We start from the raw sequence: 25541 nt of genomic DNA, 5'->3' as shown, positions 1-25541 counted from the left end.
TCCACACTGCCTGCAGAGTGAGTTTCGCACGTCTTCACCAGAGACGTTTGCCAGAGGCTTCTGAGACGCAAGTTAACAATGCAGACCTGGAGGGTATCTCCAGGTGCAGTAGAGTGGTAATCTGGGAACCTCCTGTCTCAGAATACTGCTACCTTCACCCTGCCATAAGAATGCAGCTAGTTGACAGCTGGCTTCAAGGCATGCTTCCCTGTGAGAGCTAAGGACAGGGCACAACCCTCCCGCATCCTGCTTGACTGTAGAAGGAGCTGCTAACGTCCTCATGTTAGTGGCAGGGAAAGGTTGTGCGAAAAGCATGTGGAATCGTTGTGCCTGAACCCACGTGTATCTGAGTTGAATACAGCGATTTCCAACATCCTTCTTCATCAGAGTGTAGCTAGGTTCCCACTCGCATGTCCGAGTGGGTAGCAGACATCTGCCTCCCATGCATACCCACTTCTGAGAGTTGAGCTTATGGCCTGTAACCCTACCTCCTGCCTGCAGCTACCTTTCGCTTCCAAAAGGCCTAGGCTCGTTGCTTCACCCAAGTGTTGGGAGAGGTAACTGGAATCTCCCGGCACACAAGACTAGTGCCTCCAAGCTGAATCCAGCGATTTCCCAGTAATTCCTGGGGTAGACTGGTGCTACATACTAAGTTCCATATGTGAGAAGGTAGCTGAACGCCTTGTCCAAAATCATCTTACTGCTGAGAGTTGAGCTCACCCTCAGTCCCTCACAGTTCCACACTGCCTGCAGAGTAGGTTTCCCACGTCTTCACCAGAGACTTTTGCCAGAGGCTTCTGAGACGCAAGTTAACAATGCAGACCTGGAGGGTATCTCCAGGTGCAGTAGAGTGGTAATCTGGGAACCTCCTTACTCAGAATACTGCTACCTTCACACTGTCATAAGAATGCAGCTAGTTGAGAGCTGGCTTCTAGGCATGCTTCCCTGTGAGAGCTGAGGACAGGGCAGAACCCTCCCGCACCCTGCCTGACTGTAGAAGTACCTGCTAACCTCCTTATGTTAGTGGCTGGGATAGGTTGTGGGAAAAGCATGTGTAAGCATTGGGCATGAACTCCCGTGTATATGAGTTGAATAGAGCGATTTCCAACATCCTTCTTCAATAGGAGTGTAGCTAGGTTACAACTCCCATGTCCGAGTGGGTAGCAGACATCTGCCTCCCATGCATACACACTTCTGAGAGTTGATCTTATGGCCTGTAACCCTACATCCTGCCTGCCGCTACCTTTCGCTTCCAAAAGGCCTAGGCTCGCTGCTTGACGCAAGTTTTGGGAGAGGTAACTGGAATCTCCCGGCACACAAGACGAGTGCCTCCAAGCTCAATCAAGCGATTTCCTAGTAATTCCTGGGGTAGACTGGTGCTACATACTAAGTTCCATACGTGAGTAGGTAGTTGAACGCCTTGTCCAAAAACATCTTACTTCTGAGAGTTGAGCTCACACTCAGTCCCTCACAGTTCCACACTGCCTGCAGAGTGAGTTTCGCACGTCTTCACCAGAGACGTTTGCCAGAGGCTTCTGAGACGCAAGTTAACAATGCAGACCTGGAGGGTATCTCCAGGTGCAGTAGAGTGGTAATCTGGGAACCTCCTGTCTCAGAATACTGCTACCTTCACCCTGCCATAAGAATGCAGTTAGTTGACAGCTGGCTTCAAGGCATGCTTCCCTGTGAGAGCTAAGGACAGGGCACAACCCTCCCGCATCCTGCTTGACTGTAGAAGGAGCTGCTAACGTCCTCATGTTAGTGGCAGGGAAAGGTTGTGCGAAAAGCATGTGGAATCGTTGTGCCTGAACCCACGTGTATCTGAGTTGAATACAGCGATTTCCAACATCCTTCTTCATCAGAGTGTAGCTAGGTTCCCACTCGCATGTCCGAGTGGGTAGCAGACATCTGCCTCCCATGCATACCCACTTCTGAGAGTTGAGCTTATGGCCTGTAACCCTACATCCTGCCTGCAGCTACCTTTCGCTTCCAAAAGGCCTAGGCTCGCTGCTTCACCCAAGTGTTGGGAGAGGTAACTGGAATCTCCCGGCACACAAGACTAGTGCCTCCAAGCTCAATCCAGCGATTTCCCAGTAATTCCTGGGGTAGACTGGTGCTACATACTAAGTTCCATATGTGAGAAGGTAGCTGAACGCCTTGTCCAAAATCATCTTACTGCTGAGAGTTGAGCTCACCCTCAGTCCCTCACAGTTCCACACTGACTGCAGAGTAGGTTTCCCACGTCTTCACCAGAGACTTTTGCCAGAGGCTTCTGAGACGCAAGTTAACAATGCAGACCTGGAGGGTATCTCCAGGTGCAGTAGAGTGGTAATCTGGGAACCTCCTTACTCAGAATACTGCTACCTTCACACTGTCATAAGAATGCAGCTAGTTGAGAGCTGGCTTCTAGGCATGCTTCCCTGTGAGAGCTGAGGAGAGGGCAGAACCCTCCCACACCCTGCCTGACTGTAGACGTACCTGCTAACCTCCTTATGTTAGTGGCTGGGATAGGTTGTGGGAAAAGCATGTGTAAGCATTGGGCATGAACTCCCGTGTATCTGAGTTGAATACAGCGATTTCCAACATCCTTCTTCAATAGGAGTGTAGCTAGGTTCCAACTCGCATGTCCGAGTGGGTAGCAGACATCTGCCTCCCATGCATACACACTTCTGAGAGTTGACCTTATGGCCTGTAACCCTACATCCTGCCTGCCGCTACCTTTCGCTTCCAAAAGGCCTAGGCTCGCTGCTTGACGCAAGTGTTGGGAGAGGTAACTGGAATCTCCCGGCACACAAGACGAGTGCCTCCAAGCTCAATCAAGCGATTTCCTAGTAATTCCTGGGGTAGACTGGTGCTACGTACTAAGTTCCATACGTGAGTAGGTAGTTGAACGCCTTGTCCAAAAACATCTTACTTCTGAGAGTTGAGCTCACACTCAGTCCCTCACAGTTCCACACTGCCTGCAGAGTGAGTTTCGCACGTCTTCACCAGAGACGTTTGCCAGAGGCTTCTGAGACGCAAGTTAACAATGCAGACCTGGAGGGTATCTCCAGGTGCAGTAGAGTGGTAATCTGGGAACCTCCTGTCTCAGAATACTGCTACCTTCACCCTGCCATAAGAATGCAGCTAGTTGACAGCTGGCTTCAAGGCATGCTTCCCTGTGAGAGCTAAGGACAGGGCACAACCCTCCCGCATCCTGCTTGACTGTAGAAGGAGCTGCTAACGTCCTCATGTTAGTGGCAGGGAAAGGTTGTGCGAAAAGCATGTGGAATCGTTGTGCCTGAACCCACGTGTATCTGAGTTAAATACAGCGATTTCCAACATCCTTCTTCATCAGAGTGTAGCTAGGTTCCCACTCGCATGTCCGAGTGGGTAGCAGACATCTGCCTCCCATGCATACCCACTTCTGAGAGTTGAGCTTATGGCCTGTAACCCTACCTCCTGCCTGCAGCTACCTTTCGCTTCCAAAAGGCCTAGGCTCGTTGCTTCACCCAAGTGTTGGGAGAGGTAACTGGAATCTCCCGGCACACAAGACTAGTGCCTCCAAGCTGAATCCAGCGATTTCCCAGTAATTCCTGGGGTAGACTGGTGCTACATACTAAGTTCCATATGTGAGAAGGTAGCTGAACGCCTTGTCCAAAATCATCTTACTGCTGAGAGTTGAGCTCACCCTCAGTCCCTCACAGTTCCACACTGCCTGCAGAGTAGGTTTCCCACGTCTTCACCAGAGACTTTTGCCAGAGGCTTCTGAGACGCAAGTTAACAATGCAGACCTGGAGGGTATCTCCAGGTGCAGTAGAGTGGTAATCTGGGAACCTCCTTACTCAGAATACTGCTACCTTCACACTGTCATAAGAATGCAGCTAGTTGAGAGCTGGCTTCTAGGCATGCTTCCCTGTGAGAGCTGAGGACAGGGCAGAACCCTCCCGCACCCTGCCTGACTGTAGAAGTACCTGCTAACCTCCTTATGTTAGTGGCTGGGATAGGTTGTGGGAAAAGCATGTGTAAGCATTGGGCATGAACTCCCGTGTATATGAGTTGAATAGAGCGATTTCCAACATCCTTCTTCAATAGGAGTGTAGCTAGGTTACAACTCCCATGTCCGAGTGGGTAGCAGACATCTGCCTCCCATGCATACACACTTCTGAGAGTTGACCTTATGGCCTGTAACCCTACATCCTGCCTGCCGCTACCTTTCGCTTCCAAAAGGCCTAGGCTCGCTGCTTGACGCAAGTGTTGGGAGAGGTAACTGGAATCTCCCGGCACACAAGACGAGTGCCTCCAAGCTCAATCAAGCGATTTCCTAGTAATTCCTGGGGTAGACTGGTGCTACGTACTAAGTTCCATACGTGAGTAGGTAGTTGAACGCCTTGTCCAAAAACATCTTACTTCTGAGAGTTGAGCTCACACTCAGTCCCTCACAGTTCCACACTGCCTGCAGAGTGAGTTTCGCACGTCTTCACCAGAGACGTTTGCCAGAGGCTTCTGAGACGCAAGTTAACAATGCAGACCTGGAGGGTATCTCCAGGTGCAGTAGAGTGGTAATCTGGGAACCTCCTGTCTCAGAATACTGCTACCTTCACCCTGCCATAAGAATGCAGCTAGTTGACAGCTGGCTTCAAGGCATGCTTCCCTGTGAGAGCTAAGGACAGGGCACAACCCTCCCGCATCCTGCTTGACTGTAGAAGGAGCTGCTAACGTCCTCATGTTAGTGGCAGGGAAAGGTTGTGCGAAAAGCATGTGGAATCGTTGTGCCTGAACCCACGTGTATCTGAGTTGAATACAGCGATTTCCAAAGTCCTTCTTCATCAGAGTGTAGCTAGGTTCCCACTCGCATGTCCGAGTGGGTAGCAGACATCTGCCTCCCATGCATACCCACTTCTGAGAGTTGAGCTTATGGCCTGTAACCCTACCTCCTGCCTGCAGCTACCTTTCGCTTCCAAAAGGCCTAGGCTCGCTGCTTCACCCAAGTGTTGGGAGAGGTAACTGGAATCTCCCGGCACACAAGACTAGTGCCTCCAAGCTCAATCCAGCGATTTCCCAGTAATTCCTGGGGTAGACTGGTGCTACATACTAAGTTCCATATGGGAGAAGGTAGCTGAACGCCTTGTCCAAAATCATCTTACTGCTGAGAGTTGAGCTCACCCTCAGTCCCTCACAGTTCCACACTGCCTGCAGAGTAGGTTTCCCACGTCTTCACCAGAGACTTTTGCCAGAGGCTTCTGAGACGCAAGTTAACAATGCAGACCTGGAGGGTATCTCCAGGTGCAGTAGAGTGGTAATCTGGGAACCTCCTTACTCAGAATACTGCTACCTTCACACTGTCATAAGAATGCAGCTAGTTGAGAGCTGGCTTCTAGGCATGCTTCCCTGTGAGAGCTGAGGAGAGGGCAGAACCCTCCCACACCCTGCCTGACTGTAGACGTACCTGCTAACCTCCTTATGTTAGTGGCTGGGATAGGTTGTGGGAAAAGCATGTGTAAGCATTTGGCCTGAACTCCCGTGTATCTGAGTTGAATACAGCGATTTCCAACATCCTTCTTCAATAGGAGTGTAGCTAGGTTCCAACTCGCATGTCCGAGTGGGTAGCAGACATCTGCCTCCCATGCATACACACTTCTGAGAGTTGACCTTATGGCCTGTAACCCTACATCCTGCCTGCCGCTACCTTTCGCTTCCAAAAGGCCTAGGCTCGCTGCTTGACGCAAGTGTTGGGAGAGGTAACTGGAATCTCCCGGCACACAAGACGAGTGCCTCCAAGCTCAATCAAGCGATTTCCTAGTAATTCCTGGGGTAGACTGGTGCTACGTAGTAAGTTCCATACGTGAGTAGGTAGTTGAACGCCTTGTCCAAAAACATCTTACTTCTGAGAGTTGAGCTCACACTCAGTCCCTCACAGTTCCACACTGCCTGCAGAGTGAGTTTCGCACGTCTTCACCAGAGACGTTTGCCAGAGGCTTCTGAGACGCAAGTTAACAATGCAGACCTGGAGGGTATCTCCAGGTGCAGTAGAGTGGTAATCTGGGAACCTCCTGTCTCAGAATACTGCTACCTTCACCCTGCCATAAGAATGCAGCTAGTTGACAGCTGGCTTCAAGGCATGCTTCCCTGTGAGAGCTAAGGACAGGGCACAACCCTCCCGCATCCTGCTTGACTGTAGAAGGAGCTGCTAACGTCCTCATGTTAGTGGCAGGGAAAGGTTGTGCGAAAAGCATGTGGAATCGTTGTGCCTGAACCCACGTGTATCTGAGTTGAATACAGCGATTTCCAACATCCTTCTTCATCAGAGTGTAGCTAGGTTCCCACTCGCATGTCCGAGTGGGTAGCAGACATCTGCCTCCCATGCATACCCACTTCTGAGAGTTGAGCTTATGGCCTGTAACCCTACCTCCTGCCTGCAGCTACCTTTCGCTTCCAAAAGGCCTAGGCTCGTTGCTTCACCCAAGTGTTGGGAGAGGTAACTGGAATCTCCCGGCACACAAGACTAGTGCCTCCAAGCTGAATCCAGCGATTTCCCAGTAATTCCTGGGGTAGACTGGTGCTACATACTAAGTTCCATATGTGAGAAGGTAGCTGAACGCCTTGTCCAAAATCATCTTACTGCTGAGAGTTGAGCTCACCCTCAGTCCCTCACAGTTCCACACTGCCTGCAGAGTAGGTTTCCCACGTCTTCACCAGAGACTTTTGCCAGAGGCTTCTGAGACGCAAGTTAACAATGCAGACCTGGAGGGTATCTCCAGGTGCAGTAGAGTGGTAATCTGGGAACCTCCTTACTCAGAATACTGCTACCTTCACACTGTCATAAGAATGCAGCTAGTTGAGAGCTGGCTTCTAGGCATGCTTCCCTGTGAGAGCTGAGGACAGGGCAGAACCCTCCCGCACCCTGCCTGACTGTAGAAGTACCTGCTAACCTCCTTATGTTAGTGGCTGGGATAGGTTGTGGGAAAAGCATGTGTAAGCATTGGGCATGAACTCCCGTGTATATGAGTTGAATAGAGCGATTTCCAACATCCTTCTTCAATAGGAGTGTAGCTAGGTTCCAACTCCCATGTCCGAGTGGGTAGCAGACATCTGCCTCCCATGCATACACACTTCTGAGAGTTGACCTTATGGCCTGTAACCCTACATCCTGCCTGCCGCTACCTTTCGCTTCCAAAAGGCCTAGGCTCGCTGCTTGACGCAAGTGTTGGGAGAGGTAACTGGAATCTCCCGGCACACAAGACGAGTGCCTCCAAGCTCAATCAAGCGATTTCCTAGTAATTCCTGGGGTAGACTGGTGCTACGTACTAAGTTCCATACGTGAGTAGGTCGTTGAACGCCTTGTCCAAAAACATCTTACTTCTGAGAGTTGAGCTCACACTCAGTCCCTCACAGTTCCACACTGCCTGCAGAGTGAGTTTCGCACGTCTTCACCAGAGACGTTTGCCAGAGGCTTCTGAGACGCAAGTTAACAATGCAGACCTGGAGGGTATCTCCAGGTGCAGTAGAGTGGTAATCTGGGAACCTCCTGTCTCAGAATACTGCTACCTTCACCCTGCCATAAGAATGCAGCTAGTTGACAGCTGGCTTCAAGGCATGCTTCCCTGTGAGAGCTAAGGACAGGGCACAACCCTCCCGCATCCTGCTTGACTGTAGAAGGAGCTGCTAACGTCCTCATGTTAGTGGCAGGGAAAGGTTGTGCGAAAAGCATGTGGAATCGTTGTGCCTGAACCCACGTGTATCTGAGTTGAATACAGCGATTTCCAAAGTCCTTCTTCATCAGAGTGTAGCTAGGTTCCCACTCGCATGTCCGAGTGGGTAGCAGACATCTGCCTCCCATGCATACCCACTTCTGAGAGTTGAGCTTATGGCCTGTAACCCTACCTCCTGCCTGCAGCTACCTTTCGCTTCCAAAAGGCCTAGGCTCGCTGCTTCACCCAAGTGTTGGGAGAGGTAACTGGAATCTCCCGGCACACAAGACTAGTGCCTCCAAGCTCAATCCAGCGATTTCCCAGTAATTCCTGGGGTAGACTGGTGCTACATACTAAGTTCCATATGGGAGAAGGTAGCTGAACGCCTTGTCCAAAATCATCTTACTGCTGAGAGTTGAGCTCACCCTCAGTCCCTCACAGTTCCACACTGCCTGCAGAGTAGGTTTCCCACGTCTTCACCAGAGACTTTTGCCAGAGGCTTCTGAGACGCAAGTTAACAATGCAGACCTGGAGGGTATCTCCAGGTGCAGTAGAGTGGTAATCTGGGAACCTCCTTACTCAGAATACTGCTACCTTCACACTGTCATAAGAATGCAGCTAGTTGAGAGCTGGCTTCTAGGCATGCTTCCCTGTGAGAGCTGAGGACAGGGCAGAACCCTCCCGCACCCTGCCTGACTGTAGACGAACCTGCTAACCTCCTTATGTTAGTGGCTGGGATAGGTTATGGGAAAAGCATGTGTAAGCATTTGGCCTGAACTCCCGTGTATCTGAGTTGAATAGAGCGATTTCCAACATCCTTCTTCAATAGGAGTGTAGCTAGGTTCCAACTCCCATGTCCGAGTGGGTAGCAGACATCTGCCTCCCATGCATACACACTTCTGAGAGTTGACCTTATGGCCTGTAACCCTACATCCTGCCTGCCGCTACCTTTCGCTTCCAAAAGGCCTAGGCTCGCTGCTTGACGCAAGTGTTGGGAGAGGTAACTGGAATCTCCCGGCACACAAGACGAGTGCCTCCAAGCTCAATCAAGCGATTTCCTAGTAATTCCTGGGGTAGACTGGTGCTACGTAGTAAGTTCCATACGTGAGTAGGTCGTTGAACGCCTTGTCCAAAAACATCTTACTTCTGAGAGTTGAGCTCACACTCAGTCCCTCACAGTTCCACACTGCCTGCAGAGTGAGTTTCGCACGTCTTCACCAGAGACGTTTGCCAGAGGCTTCTGAGACGCAAGTTAACAATGCAGACCTGGAGGGTATCTCCAGGTGCAGTAGAGTGGTAATCTGGGAACCTCCTGTCTCAGAATACTGCTACCTTCACCCTGCCATAAGAATGCAGCTAGTTGACAGCTGGCTTCAAGGCATGCTTCCCTGTGAGAGCTAAGGACAGGGCACAACCCTCCCGCATCCTGCTTGACTGTAGAAGTACCTGCTAACCTCCTTATGTTAGTGGCTGGGATAGGTTGTGGGAAAAGCATGTGTAAGCATTGGGCATGAACTCCCGTGTATCTGAGTTGAATACAGCGATTTCCAACATCCTTCTTCAATAGGAGTGTAGCTAGGTTCCAACTCCCATGTCCGAGTGGGTAGCAGACATCTGCCTCCCATGCATACACACTTCTGAGAGTTGACCTTATGGCCTGTAACCCTACATCCTGCCTGCCGCTACCTTTCGCTTCCAAAAGGCCTAGGCTCGCTGCTTGACGCAAGTGTTGGGAGAGGTAACTGGAATCTCCCGGCACACAAGACGAGTGCCTCCAAGCTCAATCAAGCGATTTCCTAGTAATTCCTGGGGTAGACTGGTGCTACCTACTAAGTTCCATACGTGAGTAGGTAGTTGAACGCCTTGTCCAAAAACATCTTACTTCTGAGAGTTGAGCTCACACTCAGTCCCTCACAGTTCCACACTGCCTGCAGAGTGAGTTTCGCACGTCTTCACCAGAGACGTTTGCCAGAGGCTTCTGAGACGCAGGTTAACAATGCAGACCTGGAGGGTATCTCCAGGTGCAGTAGAGTGGTAATCTGGGAACCTCCTGTCTCAGAATACTGCTACCTTCACCCTGCCATAAGAATGCAGCTAGTTGACAGCTGGCTTCAAGGCATGCTTCCTTGTGAGAGCTAAGGACAGGGCACAACCCTCCCGCATCCTGCTTGACTGTAGAAGGAGCTGCTAACGTCCTCATGTTAGTGGCAGGGAAAGGTTGTGCGAAAAGCATGTGGAATCGTTGTGCCTGAACCCACGTGTATCTGAGTTGAATACAGCGATTTCCAAAGTCCTTCTTCATCAGAGTGTAGCTAGGTTCCCACTCGCATGTCCGAGTGGGTAGCAGACATCTGCCTCCCATGCATACCCACTTCTGAGAGTTGAGCTTATGGCCTGTAACCCTACCTCCTGCCTGCAGCTACCTTTCGCTTCCAAAAGGCCTAGGCTCGCTGCTTCACCCAAGTGTTGGGAGAGGTAACTGGAATCTCCCGGCACACAAGACTAGTGCCTCCAAGCTCAATCCAGCGATTTCCCAGTAATTCCTGGGGTAGACTGGTGCTACATACTAAGTTCCATATGTGAGAAGGTAGCTGAACGCCTTGTCCAAAATCATCTTACTGCTGAGAGTTGAGCTCACCCTCAGTACCTCACAGTTCCACACTGCCTGCAGAGTAGGTTTCCCACGTCTTCACCAGAGACTTTTGCCAGAGGCTTCTGAGACGCAAGTTAACAATGCAGACCTGGAGGGTATCTCCAGGTGCAGTAGAGTGGTAATCTGGGAACCTCCTTACTCAGAATACTGCTACCTTCACACTGTCATAAGAATGCAGCTAGTTGAGAGCTGGCTTCTAGGCATGCTTCCCTGTGAGAGCTGAGGACAGGGCAGAACCCTCCCGCACCCTGCCTGACTGTAGACGTACCTGCTAACCTCCTTATGTTAGTGGCTGGGATAGGTTGTGGGAAAAGCATGTGTAAGCATTGGGCATGAACTCCCGTGTATCTGAGTTGAATACAGCGATTTCCAACATCCTTCTTCAATAGGAGTGTAGCTAGGTTCCAACTCCCATGTCCGAGTGGGTAGCAGACATCTGCCTCCCATGCATACACACTTCTGAGAGTTGACCTTATGGCCTGTAACCCTACATCCTGCCTGCCGCTACCTTTCGCTTCCAAAAGGCCTAGGCTCGCTGCTTGACGCAAGTGTTGGGAGAGGTAACTGGAATCTCCCGGCACACAAGACGAGTGCCTCCAAGCTCAATCAAGCGATTTCCTAGTAATTCCTGGGGTAGACTGGTGCTACGTACTAAGTTCCATACGTGAGTAGGTAGTTGAACGCCTTGTCCAAAAACATCTTACTTCTGAGAGTTGAGCTCACACTCAGTCCCTCACAGTTCCACACTGCCTGCAGAGTGAGTTTCGCACGTCTTCACCAGAGACGTTTGCCAGAGGCTTCTGAGACGCAGGTTAACAATGCAGACCTGGAGGGTATCTCCAGGTGCAGTAGAGTGGTAATCTGGGAATCTCCTGTCTCAGAATACTGCTACCTTCACCCTGCCATAAGAATGCAGCTAGTTGACAGCTGGCTTCAAGGCATGCTTCCCTGTGAGAGCTAAGGACAGGGCACAACCCTCCCGCATCCTGCTTGACTGTAGAAGGAGCTGCTAACGTCCTCATGTTAGTGGCAGGGAAAGGTTGTGCGAAAAGCATGTGGAATCGTTGTGCCTGAACCCACGTGTATCTGAGTTGAATACAGCGATTTCCAAAGTCCTTCTTCATCAGAGTGTAGCTAGGTTCCCACTCGCATATCCGAGTGGGTAGCAGACATCTGGCTCCCATGCATACCCACTTCTGAGAGTTGAGCTTATGGCCTGTAACCCTACCTCCTGCCTGCAGCTACCTTTCGCTTCCAAAAGGCCTAGGCTCGCTGCTTCACCCAAGTGTTGGGAGAGGTAACTGGAATCTCCCGGCACACAAGACTAGTGCCTCCAAGCTCAATCCAGCGATTTCCCAGTAATTCCTGGGGTAGACTGGTGCTACATACTAAGTTCCATATGGGAGAAGGTAGCTGAACGCCTTGTCCAAAATCATCTAACTGCTGAGAGTTGAGCTCACCCTCAGTCCCTCACAGTTCCACACTGCCTGCAGAGTAGGTTTCCCACGTCTTCACCAGAGACTTTTGCCAGAGGCTTCTGAGACGCAAGTTAACAATGCAGACCTGGAGGGTATCTCCAGGTGCAGTAGAGTGGTAATCTGGGAACCTCCTTACTCAGAATACTGCTACCTTCACACTGTCATAAGAATGCAGCTAGTTGAGAGCTGGCTTCTAGGCATGCTTCCCTGTGAGAGCTGAGGATAGGGCAGAACCCTCCCGCACCCTGCCTGACTGTAGACGTACCTGCTAACCTCCTTATGTTAGTGGCTGGGATAGGTTGTGGGAAAAGCATGTGTAAGCATTGGGCATGAACTCCCGTGTATCTGAGTTGAATACAGCGATTTCCAACATCCTTCTTCCATAGGAGTGTAGCTAGGTTCCAACTCCCATGTCCGAGTGGGTAGCAGACATCTGCCTCACATGCATACACACTTCTGAGAGTTGACCTTATGGCCTGTAACCCTACATCCTGCCTGCCGCTACCTTTCGCTTCCAAAAGGCCTAGGCTCGCTGCTTGACGTAAGTGTTGGGAGAGGTAACTGGAATCTCCCGGCACACAAGACGAGTGCCTCCAAGCTCAATCAAGCGATTTCCTAGTAATTCCTGGGGTAGACCGGTGCTACGTACTAAGTTCCATACGTGAGTAGGTAGTTGAACGCCTTGTCCAAAAACATCTTACTTCTGAGAGTTGAGCTCACACTCAGTCCCTCACAGTTCCACACTGCCTGCAGAGTGAGTTTCGCACGTCTTCACCAGAGACGTTTGCCAGAGGCTTCTGAGACGCAAGTTAACAATATAGACCTGGAGGTTATCTCCAGGTGCAGTAGAGTGGTAATCTGGGAACCTCCTGTCTCAGAATACTGCTACCTTCACCCTGCCATAAGAATGCAGCTAGTTGACAGCTGGCTTCAAGGCATGCTTCCCTGTGAGAGCTAAGGACAGGGCACAACCCTCCCGCATCCTGCTTGACTGTAGAAGGAGCTGCTAACGTCCTCATGTTAGTGGCAGGGAAAGGTTGTGCGAAAAGCATGTGGAATCGTTGTGCCTGAACCCACGTGTATCTGAGTTGAATACAGCGATTTCCAAAGTCCTTCTTCATCAGAGTGTAGCTAGGTTCCCACTCGCATGTCCGAGTGGGTAGCAGACATCTGCCTCCCATGCATACCCACTTCTGAGAGTTGAGCTTATGGCCTGTAACCCTACCTCCTGCCTGCAGCTACCTTTCGCTTCCAAAAGGCCTAGGCTCGCTGCTTCACCGAAGTGTTGGGAGAGGTAACTGGAATCTCCCGGCACACAAGACTAGTGCCTCCAAGCTCAATCCAGCGATTTCCTAGTAATTCCTGGGGTAGACTGGTGCTACATACTAAGTTCCATATGTGAGAAGGTAGCTGAACGCCTTGTCCAAAATCATCTTACTGCTGAGAGTTGAGCTCACCCTCAGTCCCTCACAGTTCCACACTGCCTGCAGAGTAGGTTTCCCACGTCTTCACCAGAGACTTTTGCCAGAGGCTTCTGAGACGCAAGTTAACAATGCAGACCTGGAGGGTATCTCCAGGTGCAGTAGAGTGGTAATCTGGGAACCTCCTTACTCAGAATACTGCTACCTTCACACTGTCATAAGAATGCAGCTAGTTGAGAGCTGGCTTCTAGGCATGCTTCCCTGTGAGAGCTGAGGACAGGGCAGAACCCTCCCGCACCCTGCCTGACTGTAGACGTACCTGCTAACCTCCTTATGTTAGTGGCTGGGATAGGTTGTGGGAAAAACATGTGTAAGCATGGGCATGAACTCCCGTGTATCTGAGTTGAATAGAGCGATTTCCAACATCCTTCTTCAATAGGAGTGTAGCTAGGTTCCAACTCCCATGTCCGAGTGGGTAGCAGACATCTGCCTCCCATGCATACACACTTCTGAGAGTTGACCTTATGGCCTGTAACCCTACATCCTGCCTGCCGCTACCTTTCGCTTCCAAAAGGCCTAGGCTCGCTGCTTGACGCAAGTGTTGGGAGAGGTAACTGGAATCTCCCGGCACACAAGACGAGTGCCTCCAAGCTCAATCAAGCGATTTCCTAGTAATTCCTGGGGTAGACCGGTGCTACGTACTAAGTTCCATACGTGAGTAGGTAGTTGAACGCCTTGTCCAAAAACATCTTACTTCTGAGAGTTGAGCTCACACTCAGTCCCTCACAGTTCCACACTGCCTGCAGAGTGAGTTTCGCACGTCTTCACCAGAGACGTTTGCCAGAGGCTTCTGAGACGCAAGTTAACAATGCAGACCTGGAGGGTATCTCCAGGTGCAGTAGAGTGGTAATCTGGGAACCTCCTGTCTCAGAATACTGCTACCTTCACCCTGCCATAAGAATGCAGCTAGTTGACAGCTGGCTTCAAGGCATGCTTCCCTGTGAGAGCTAAGGACAGGGCACAACCCTCCCGCATCCTGCTTGACTGTAGAAGGAGCTGCTAACGTCCTCATGTTAGTGGCAGGGAAAGGTTGTGCGAAAAGCATGTGGAATCGTTGTGCCTGAACCCACGTGTATCTGAGTTGAATACAGCGATTTCCAAAGTCCTTCTTCATCAGAGTGTAGCTAGGTTCCCACTCGCATGTCCGAGTGGGTAGCAGACATCTGCCTCCCATGCATACCCACTTCTGAGAGTTGAGCTTATGGCCTGTAACCCTACCTCCTGCCTGCAGCTACCTTTCGCTTCCAAAAGGCCTAGGCTCGCTGCTTCACCCAAGTGTTGGGAGAGGTAACTGGAATCTCCCGGCACACAAGACTAGTGCCTCCAAGCTCAATCCAGCGATTTCCCAGTAATTCCTGGGGTAGACTGGTGCTACATACTAAGTTCCATATGTGAGAAGGTAGCTGAACGCCTTGTCCAAAATCATCTTACTGCTGAGAGTTGAGCTCACCCTCAGTCCCTCACAGTTCCACACTGCCTGCAGAGTAGGTTTCCACGTCTTCACCAGAGACTTTTGCCAGAGGCTTCTGAGACGCAAGTTAACAATGCAGACCTGGAAGGTATCTCCAGGTGCAGTAGAGTGGTAATCTGGGAACCTCCTTACTCAGAATACTGCTACCTTCACACTGTCATAAGAATGCAGCTAGTTGAGAGCTGGCTTCTAGGCATGCTTCCCTGTGAGAGCTGAGGACAGGGCAGAACCCTCCCGCACCCTGCCTGACTGTAGAAGTACCTGCTAACCTCCTTATGTTAGTGGCTGGGATAGGTTGTGGGAAAAGCATGTGTAAGCATTGGGCATGAACTCCCGTGTATCTGAGTTGAATAGAGCGATTTCCAACATCCTTCTTCAATAGGAGTGTAGCTAGGTTCCAACTCCCATGTCCGAGTGGGTAGCAGACATCTGCCTCCCATGCATACACACTTCTGAGAGTTGACCTTATGGCCTGTAACCCTACATCCTGCCTGCCGCTACCTTTCGCTTCCAAAAGGCCTAGGCTCGCTGCTTGACGCAAGTGTTGGGAGAGGTAACTGGAATCTCCCGGCACACAAGACGAGTGCCTCCAAGCTCAATCAAGCGATTTCCTAGTAATTCCTGGGGTAGACTGGTGCTACGTACTAAGTTCCATACGTGAGTAGGTAGTTGAACGCCTTGTCCAAAAACATCTTACTTCTGAGAGTTGAGCTCACACTCAGTCCCTCACAGTTCCACACTGCCTGCAGAGTGAGTTTCGCACGTCTTCACCAGAGACGTTTGCCAGAGGCTTCTGAGACGCAGGTTAACAATGCAGACCTGGAGGGTATCTCCAGGTGCAGTAGAGTGGTAATCTGGGAACCTCCTGTCTCAGAATACTGCTACCTTCACCCTGCCATAAGAATACAGCTAGTTGACAGCTGGCTTCAAGGCATGCTTCCCTGTGAGAGCTAAGGACAGGGCACAACCCTCCCGCATCCTGCTTGACTGTAGAAGGAGCTGCTAACGTCCTCATGTTAGTGGCAGGGAAAGGTTGTGCGAAAAGCATGTGGAATCGTTGTGCCTGAACCCACGTGTATCTGAGTTGAATACAGCGATTTCCAAAGTCCTTCTTCATCAGAGTGTAGCTAGGTTCCCACTCGCATGTCCGAGTGGGTAGCAGACATCTGCCTCCCATGCATACCCACTTCTGAGAGTTGAGCTTATGGCCTGTAACCCTACCTCCTGCCTGCAGCTACCTTTCGCTTCCAAAAGGCCTAGGCTCGCTGCTTCACCCAAGTGTTGGGAGAGGTAACTGGAATCTCCCGGCACACAAGACTAGTGCCTCCAAGCTCAATCCAGCGATTTCCCAGTAATTCCTGGGGTAGACTGGTGCTACATACTAAGTTCCATATGTGAGAAGGTAGCTGAACGCCTTGTCCAAAATCATCTTACTGCTGAGAGTTGAGCTCACCCTCAGTCCCTCACAGTTCCACACTGCCTGCAGAGTAGGTTTCCCACGTCTTCACCAGAGACTTTTGCCAGAGGCTTCTGAGACGCAAGTTAACAATGCAGACCTGGAGGGTATCTCCAGGTGCAGTAGAGTGGTAATCTGGGAACCTCCTTACTCAGAATACTGCTACCTTCACACTGTCATAAGAATGCAGCTAGTTGAGAGCTGGCTTCTAGGCATGCTTCCCTGTGAGAGCTGAGGACAGGGCAGAACCCTCCCGCACCCTGCCTGACTGTAGACGTACCTGCTAACCTCCTTATGTTAGTGGCTGGGATAGGTTGTGGGAAAAGCATGTGTAAGCATTGGGCATGAACTCCCGTGTATCTGAGTTGAATAGAGCGATTTCCAACATCCTTCTTCAATAGGAGTGTAGCTAGGTTCCAACTCCCATGTCCGAGTGGGTAGCAGACATCTGCCTCCCATGCATACACACTTCTGAGAGTTGACCTTATGGCCTGTAACCCTACATCCTGCCTGCCGCTACCTTTCGCTTCCAAAAGGCCTAGGCTCGCTGCTTGACGCAAGTGTTGGGAGAGGTAACTGGAATCTCCCGGCACACAAGACGAGTGCCTCCAAGCTCAATCAAGCGATTTCCTAGTAATTCCTGGGGTAGACTGGTGCTACGTACTAAGTTCCATACGTGAGTAGGTAGTTGAACGCCTTGTCCAAAAACATCTTACTTCTGAGAGTTGAGCTCACACTCAGTCCCTCACAGTTCCACACTGCCTGCAGAGTGAGTTTCGCACGTCTTCACCAGAGACGTTTGCCAGAGGCTTCTGAGACGCAGGTTAACAATGCAGACCTGGAGGGTATCTCCAGGTGCAGTAGAGTGGTAATCTGGGAACCTCCTGTCTCAGAATACTGCTACCTTCACCCTGCCATAAGAATGCAGCTAGTTGACAGCTGGCTTCAAGGCATGCTTCCCTGTGAGAGCTAAGGACAGGGCACAACCCTCCCGCATCCTGCTTGACTGTAGAAGGAGCTGCTAACGTCCTCATGTTAGTGGCAGGGAAAGGTTGTGCGAAAAGCATGTGGAATCGTTGTGCCTGAACCCACGTGTATCTGAGTTGAATACAGCGATTTCCAAAGTCCTTCTTCATCAGAGTGTAGCTAGGTTCCCACTCGCATGTCCGAGTGGGTAGCAGACATCTGCCTCCCATGCATACCCACTTCTGAGAGTTGAGCTTATGGCCTGTAACCCTACCTCCTGCCTGCAGCTACCTTTCGCTTCCAAAAGGCCTAGGCTCGCTGCTTCACCCAAGTGTTGGGAGAGGTAACTGGAATCTCCCGGCACACAAGACTAGTGCCTCCAAGCTCAATCCAGCGATTTCCCAGTAATTCCTGGGGTAGACTGGTGCTACATACTAAGTTCCATATGTGAGAAGGTAGCTGAACGCCTTGTCCAAAATCATCTTACTGCTGAGAGTTGAGCTCACCCTCAGTCCCTCACAGTTCCACACTGCCTGCAGAGTAGGTTTCCCACGTCTTCACCAGAGACTTTTGCCAGAGGCTTCTGAGACGCAAGTTAACAATGCAGACCTGGAGGGTATCTCCAGGTGCAGTAGAGTGGTAATCTGGGAACCTCCTTACTCAGAATACTGCTACCTTCACACTGTCATAAGAATGCAGCTAGTTGAGAGCTGGCTTCTAGGCATGCTTCCCTGTGAGAGCTGAGGACAGGGCAGAACCCTCCCGCACCCTGCCTGACTGTAGACGTACCTGCTAACCTCCTAATGTTAGTGGCTGGGATAGGTTGTGGGAAAAGCATGTGTAAGCATTGGGCATGAACTCCCGTGTATCTGAGTTGAATAGAGCGATTTCCAACATCCTTCTTCAATAGGAGTGTAGCTAGGTTCCAACTCCCATGTCCGAGTGGGTAGCAGACATCTGCCTCCCATGCATACACACTTCTGAGAGTTGACCTTATGGCCTGTAACCCTACATCCTGCCTGCCGCTACCTTTCGCTTCCAAAAGGCCTAGGCTCGCTGCTTGACGCAAGTGTTGGGAGAGGTAACTGGAATCTCCCGGCACACAAGACGAGTGCCTCCAAGCTCAATCAAGCGATTTCCTAGTAATTCCTGGGGTAGACTGGTGCTACGTACTAAGTTCCATACGTGAGTAGGTAGTTGAACGCCTTGTCCAAAAACATCTTACTTCTGAGAGTTGAGCTCACACTCAGTCCCTCACAGTTCCACACTGCCTGCAGAGTGAGTTTCGCACGTCTTCACCAGAGACGTTTGCCAGAGGCTTCTGAGACGCAGGTTAACAATGCAGACCTGGAGGGTATCTCCAGGTGCAGTAGAGTGGTAATCTGGGAACCTCCTGTCTCAGAATACTGCTACCTTCACCCTGCCATAAGAATGCAGCTAGTTGACAGCTGGCTTCAAGGCATGCTTCCCTGTGAGAGCTAAGGACAGGGCACAACCCTCCCGCATCCTGCTTGACTGTAGAAGGAGCTGCTAACGTCCTCATGTTAGTGGCAGGGAAAGGTTGTGCGAAAAGCATGTGGAATCGTTGTGCCTGAACCCACGTGTATCTGAGTTGAATACAGCGATTTCCAAAGTCCTTCTTCATCAGAGTGTAGCTAGGTTCCCACTCGCATGTCCGAGTGGGTAGCAGACATCTGCCTCCCATGCATACCCACTTCTGAGAGTTGAGCTTATGGCCTGTAACCCTACCTCCTGCCTGCAGCTACCTTTCGCTTCCAAAAGGCCTAGGCTCGCTGCTTCACCCAAGTGTTGGGAGAGGTAACTGGAATCTCCCGGCACACAAGACTAGTGCCTCCAAGCTCAATCCAGCGATTTCCCAGTAATTCCTGGGGTAGACTGGTGCTACATACTAAGTTCCATATGTGAGAAGGTAGCTGAACGCCTTGTCCAAAATCATCTTACTGCTGAGAGTTGAGCTCACCCTCAGTCCCTCACAGTTCCACACTGCCTGCAGAGTAGGTTTCCCACGTCTTCACCAGAGACTTTTGCCAGAGGCTTCTGAGACGCAAGTTAACAATGCAGACCTGGAGGGTATCTCCAGGTGCAGTAGAGTGGTAATCTGGGAACCTCCTTACTCAGAATACTGCTACCTTCACACTGTCATAAGAATGAAGCTAGTTGAGAGCTGGCTTCTAGGCATGCTTCCCTGTGAGAGCTGAGGACAGGGCAGAACCCTCCCGCACCCTGCCTGACTGTAGACGTACCTGCTAACCTCCTTATGTTAGTGGCTGGGATAGGTTGTGGGAAAAGCATGTGTAAGCATTGGGCATGAACTCCCGTGTATCTGAGTTGAATAGAGCGATTTCCAACATCCTTCTTCAATAGGAGTGTAGCTAGGTTCCAACTCCCATGTCCGAGTGGGTAGCAGACATCTGCCTCCCATGCATACACACTTCTGAGAGTTGACCTTATGGCCTGTAACCCTACATCCTGCCTGCCGCTACCTTTCGCTTCCAAAAGGCCTAGGCTCGCTGCTTGACGCAAGTGTTGGGAGAGGTAACTGGAATCTCCCGGCACACAAGACGAGTGCCTCCAAGCTCAATCAAGCGATTTCCTAGTAATTCCTGGGGTAGACTGGTGCTACGTACTAAGTTCCATACGTGAGTAGGTAGTTGAACGCCTTGTCCAAAAACATCTTACTTCTGAGAGTTGAGCTCACACTCAGTCCCTCACAGTTCCACACTGCCTGCAGAGTGAGTTTCGCACGTCTTCACCAGAGACGTTTGCCAGAGGCTTCTGAGACGCAAGTTAACAATACAGACCTGGAGGTTATCTCCAGGTGCAGTAGAGTGGTAATCTGGGAACCTCCTGTCTCAGAATACTGCTACCTTCACCCTGCCATAAGAATGCAGCTAGTTGACAGCTGGCTTCAAGGCATGCTTCCCTGTGAGAGCTAAGGACAGGGCACAACCCTCCCGCATCCTGCTTGACTGTAGAAGGAGCTGCTAACGTCCTCATGTTACTGGCAGGGAAAGGTTGTGCGAAAAGCATGTGGAATCGTTGTGCCTGAACCCACGTGTATCTGAGTTGAATACAGCGATTTCCAAAGTCCTTCTTCATCAGAGTGTAGCTAGGTTCCCACTCGCATGTCCGAGTGGGTAGCAGACATCTGCCTCCCATGCATACCCACTTCTGAGAGTTGAGCTTATGGCCTGTAACCCTACCTCCTGCCTGCAGCTACCTTTCGCTTCCAAAAGGCCTAGGCTCGCTGCTTCACCCAAGTGTTGGGAGAGGTAACTGGAATCTCCCGGCACACAAGACTAGTGCCTCCAAGCTCAATCCAGCGATTTCCCAGTAATTCCTGGGGTAGACTGGTGCTACATACTAAGTTCCATATGTGAGAAGGTAGCTGAACGCCTTGTCCAAAATCATCTTACTGCTGAGAGTTGAGCTCACCCTCAGTCCCTCACAGTTCCACACTGCCTGCAGAGTAGGTTTCCCACGTCTTCACCAGAGACTTTTGCCAGAGGCTTCTGAGACGCAAGTTAACAATGCAGACCTGGAGGGTATCTCCAGGTGCAGTAGAGTGGTAATCTGGGAACCTCCTTACTCAGAATACTGCTACCTTCACACTGTCATAAGAATGCAGCTAGTTGAGAGCTGGCTTCTAGGCATGCTTCCCTGTGAGAGCTGAGGACAGGGCAGAACCCTCCCGCACCCTGCCTGACTGTAGACGTACCTGCTAACCTCCTTATGTTAGTGGCTGGGATAGGTTGTGGGAAAAGCATGTGTAAGCATTGGGCATGAACTCCCGTGTATCTGAGTTGAATACAGCGATTTCCAACATCCTTCTTCAATAGGAGTGTAGCTAGGTTCCAACTCCCATGTCCGAGTGGGTAGCAGACATCTGCCTCCCATGCATACACACTTCTGAGAGTTGACCTTATGGCCTGTAACCCTACATCCTGCCTGCCGCTACCTTTCGCTTCCAAAAGGCCTAGGCTCGCTGCTTGACGCAAGTGTTGGGAGAGGTAACTGGAATCTCCCGGCACACAAGACGAGTGCCTCCAAGCTCAATCAAGCGATTTCCTAGTAATTCCTGGGGTAGACTGGTGCTACGTACTAAGTTCCATACGTGAGTAGGTAGTTGAACGCCTTGTCCAAAAACATCTTACTTCTGAGAGTTGAGCTCACACTCAGTCCCTCACAGTTCCACACTGCCTGCAGAGTGAGTTTCGCACGTCTTCACCAGAGACGTTTGCCAGAGGCTTCTGAGACGCAGGTTAACAATGCAGACCTGGAGGGTATCTCCAGGTGCAGTAGAGTGGTAATCTGGGAACCTCCTGTCTCAGAATACTGCTACCTTCACCCTGCCATAAGAATGCAGCTAGTTGACAGCTGGCTTCAAGGCATGCTTCCCTGTGAGAGCTAAGGAAAGGGCACAACCCTCCCGCATCCTGCTTGACTGTAGAAGGAGGTGCTAACGTCCTCATGTTACTGGCAGGGAAAGGTTGTGCGAAAAGCATGTGGAATCGTTGTGCCTGAACCCACGTGTATCTGAGTTGAATACAGCGATTTCCAAAGTCCTTCTTCATCAGAGTGTAGCTAGGTTCCCACTCGCATGTCCGAGTGGGTAGCAGACATCTGCCTCCCATGCATACCCACTTCTGAGAGTTGAGCTTATGGCCTGTAACCCTACCTCCTGCCTGCAGCTACCTTTCGCTTCCAAAAGGCCTAGGCTCGCTGCTTCACCCAAGTGTTGGGAGAGGTAACTGGAATCTCCCGGCACACAAGACTAGTGCCTCCAAGCTCAATCCAGCGATTTCCCAGTAATTCCTGGGGTAGACTGGTGCTACATACTAAGTTCCATATGTGAGAAGGTAGCTGAACGCCTTGTCCAAAATCATCTTACTGCTGAGAGTTGAGCTCACCCTCAGTCCCTCACAGTTCCACACTGCCTGCAGAGTAGGTTTCCCACGTCTTCACCAGAGACTTTTGCCAGAGGCTTCTGAGACGCAAGTTAACAATGCAGACCTGGAGGGTATCTCCAGGTGCAGTAGAGTGGTAATCTGGGAACCTCCTTACTCAGAATACTGCTACCTTCACACTGTCATAAGAATGCAGCTAGTTGAGAGCTGGCTTCTAGGCATGCTTCCCTGTGAGAGCTGAGGATAGGGCAGAACCCTCCCGCACCCTGCCTGACTGTAGACGTACCTGCTAACCTCCTTAGGTTAGTGGCTGGGATAGGTTGTGGGAAAAGCATGTGTAAGCATTGGGCATGAACTCCCGTGTATCTGAGTTGAATACAGCGATTTCCAACATCCTTCTTCCATAGGAGTGTAGCTAGGTTCCAACTCCCATGTCCGAGTGGGTAGCAGACATCTGCCTCACATGCATACACACTTCTGAGAGTTGACCTTATGGCCTGTAACCCTACATCCTGCCTGCCGCTACCTATCGCTTCCAAAAGGCCTAGGCTCGCTGCTTGACGTAAGTGTTGGGAGAGGTAACTGGAATCTCCCGGCACACAAGACGAGTGCCTCCAAGCTCAATCAAGCGATTTCCTAGTAATTCCTGGGGTAGACCGGTGCTACGTACTAAGTTCCATACGTGAGTAGGTAGTTGAACGCCTTGTCCAAAAACATCTTACTTCTGAGAGTTGAGCTCACACTCAGTCCCTCACAGTTCCACACTGCCTGCAGAGTGAGTTTCGCACGTCTTCACCAGAGACGTTTGCCAGAGGCTTCTGAGACGCAAGTTAACAATACAGACCTGGAGGTTATCTCCAGGTGCAGTAGAGTGGTAATCTGGGAACCTCCTGTCTCAGAATACTGCTACCTTCACCCTGCCATAAGAATGCAGCTAGTTGACAGCTGGCTTCAAGGCATGCTTCCCTGTGAGAGCTAAGGACAGGGCACAACCCTCCCGCATCCTGCTTGACTGTAGAAGGAGCTGCTAACGTCCTCATGTTAGTGGCAGGGAAAGGTTGTGCGAAAAGCATGTGGAATCGTTGTGCCTGAACCCACGTGTATCTGAGTTGAATACAGCGATTTCCAAAGTCCTTCTTCATCAGAGTGTAGCTAGGTTCCCACTCGCATGTCCGAGTGGGTAGCAGACATCTGCCTCCCATGCATACCCACTTCTGAGAGTTGAGCTTATGGCCTGTAACCCTACCTCCTGCCTGCAGCTACCTTTCGCTTCCAAAAGGCCTAGGCTCGCTGCTTCACCCAAGTGTTGGGAGAGGTAACTGGAATCTCCCGGCACACAAGACTAGTGCCTCCAAGCTCAATCCAGCGATTTCCCAGTAATTCCTGGGGTAGACTGGTGCTACATACTAAGTTCCATATGTGAGAAGGTAGCTGAACGCCTTGTCCAAAATCATCTTACTGCTGAGAGTTGAGCTCACCCTCAGTCCCTCACAGTTCCACACTGCCTGCAGAGTAGGTTTCCCACGTCTTCACCAGAGACTTTTGCCAGAGGCTTCTGAGACGCAAGTTAACAATGCAGACCTGGAGGGTATCTCCAGGTGCAGTAGAGTGGTAATCTGGGAACCTCCTTACTCAGAATACTGCTACCTTCACACTGTCATAAGAATGCAGCTAGTTGAGAGCTGGCTTCTAGGCATGCTTCCCTGTGAGAGCTGAGGACAGGGCAGAACCCTCCCGCACCCTGCCTGACTGTAGACGTACCTGCTAACCTCCTTATGTTAGTGGCTGGGATAGGTTGTGGGAAAAGCATGTGTAAGCATTGGGCATGAACTCCCGTGTATCTGAGTTGAATAGAGCGATTTCCAACATCCTTCTTCAATAGGAGTGTAGCTAGGTTCCAACTCCCATGTCCGAGTGGGTAGCAGACATCTGCCTCCCATGCATACACACTTCTGAGAGTTGACCTTATGGCCTGTAACCCTACATCCTGCCTGCCGCTACCTTTCGCTTCCAAAAGGCCTAGGCTCGCTGCTTGACGCAAGTGTTGGGAGAGGTAACTGGAATCTCCCGGCACACAAGACGAGTGCCTCCAAGCTCAATCAAGCGATTTCCTAGTAATTCCTGGGGTAGACCGGTGCTACGTACTAAGTTCCATACGTGAGTAGGTAGTTGAACGCCTTGTCCAAAAACATCTTACTTCTGAGAGTTGAGCTCACACTCAGTCCCTCACAGTTCCACACTGCCTGCAGAGTGAGTTTCGCACGTCTTCACCAGAGACGTTTGCCAGAGGCTTCTGAGACGCAAGTTAACAATGCAGACCTGGAGGGTATCTCCAGGTGCAGTAGAGTGGTAATCTGGGAACCTCCTGTCTCAGAATACTGCTACCTTCACCCTGCCATAAGAATGCAGCTAGTTGACAGCTGGCTTCAAGGCATGCTTCCCTGTGAGAGCTAAGGAAAGGGCACAACCCTCCCGCATCCTGCTTGACTGTAGAAGGAGGTGCTAACGTCCTCATGTTACTGGCAGGGAAAGGTTGTGCGAAAAGCATGTGGAATCGTTGTGCCTGAACCCACGTGTATCTGAGTTGAATACAGCGATTTCCAAAGTCCTTCTTCATCAGAGTGTAGCTAGGTTCCCACTCGCATGTCCGAGTGGGTAGCAGACATCTGCCTCCCATGCATACCCACTTCTGAGAGTTGAGCTTATGGCCTGTAACCCTACCTCCTGCCTGCAGCTACCTTTCGCTTCCAAAAGGCCTAGGCTCGCTGCTTCACCCAAGTGTTGGGAGAGGTAACTGGAATCTCCCGGCACACAAGACTAGTGCCTCCAAGCTCAATCCAGCGATTTCCCAGTAATTCCTGGGGTAGACTGGTGCTACATACTAAGTTCCATATGTGAGAAGGTAGCTGAACGCCTTGTCCAAAATCATCTTACTGCTGAGAGTTGAGCTCACCCTCAGTCCCTCACAGTTCCACACTGCCTGCAGAGTAGGTTTCCCACGTCTTCACCAGAGACTTTTGCCAGAGGCTTCTGAGACGCAAGTTAACAATGCAGACCTGGAGGGTATCTCCAGGTGCAGTAGAGTGGTAATCTGGGAACCTCCTTACTCAGAATACTGCTACCTTCACACTGTCATAAGAATGCAGCTAGTTGAGAGCTGGCTTCTAGGCATGCTTCCCTGTGAGAGCTGAGGACAGGGCAGAACCCTCCCGCACCCTGCCTGACTGTAGACGTACCTGCTAACCTCCTTATGTTAGTGGCTGGGATAGGTTGTGGGAAAAGCATGTGTAAGCATTGGGCATGAACTCCCGTGTATCTGAGTTGAATACAGCGATTTCCAACATCCTTCTTCAATAGGAGTGTAGCTAGGTTCCAACTCCCATGTCCGAGTGGGTAGCAGACATCTGCCTCCCATGCATACACACTTCTGAGAGTTGA

Source organism: Canis aureus, chromosome 3 (genome assembly GCF_053574225.1).
Source record: "Canis aureus isolate CA01 chromosome 3, VMU_Caureus_v.1.0, whole genome shotgun sequence".
Classification (NCBI taxonomy): Eukaryota; Metazoa; Chordata; class Mammalia; order Carnivora; family Canidae; genus Canis; species Canis aureus.
This window is presented reverse-complemented; position numbering follows the sequence as displayed.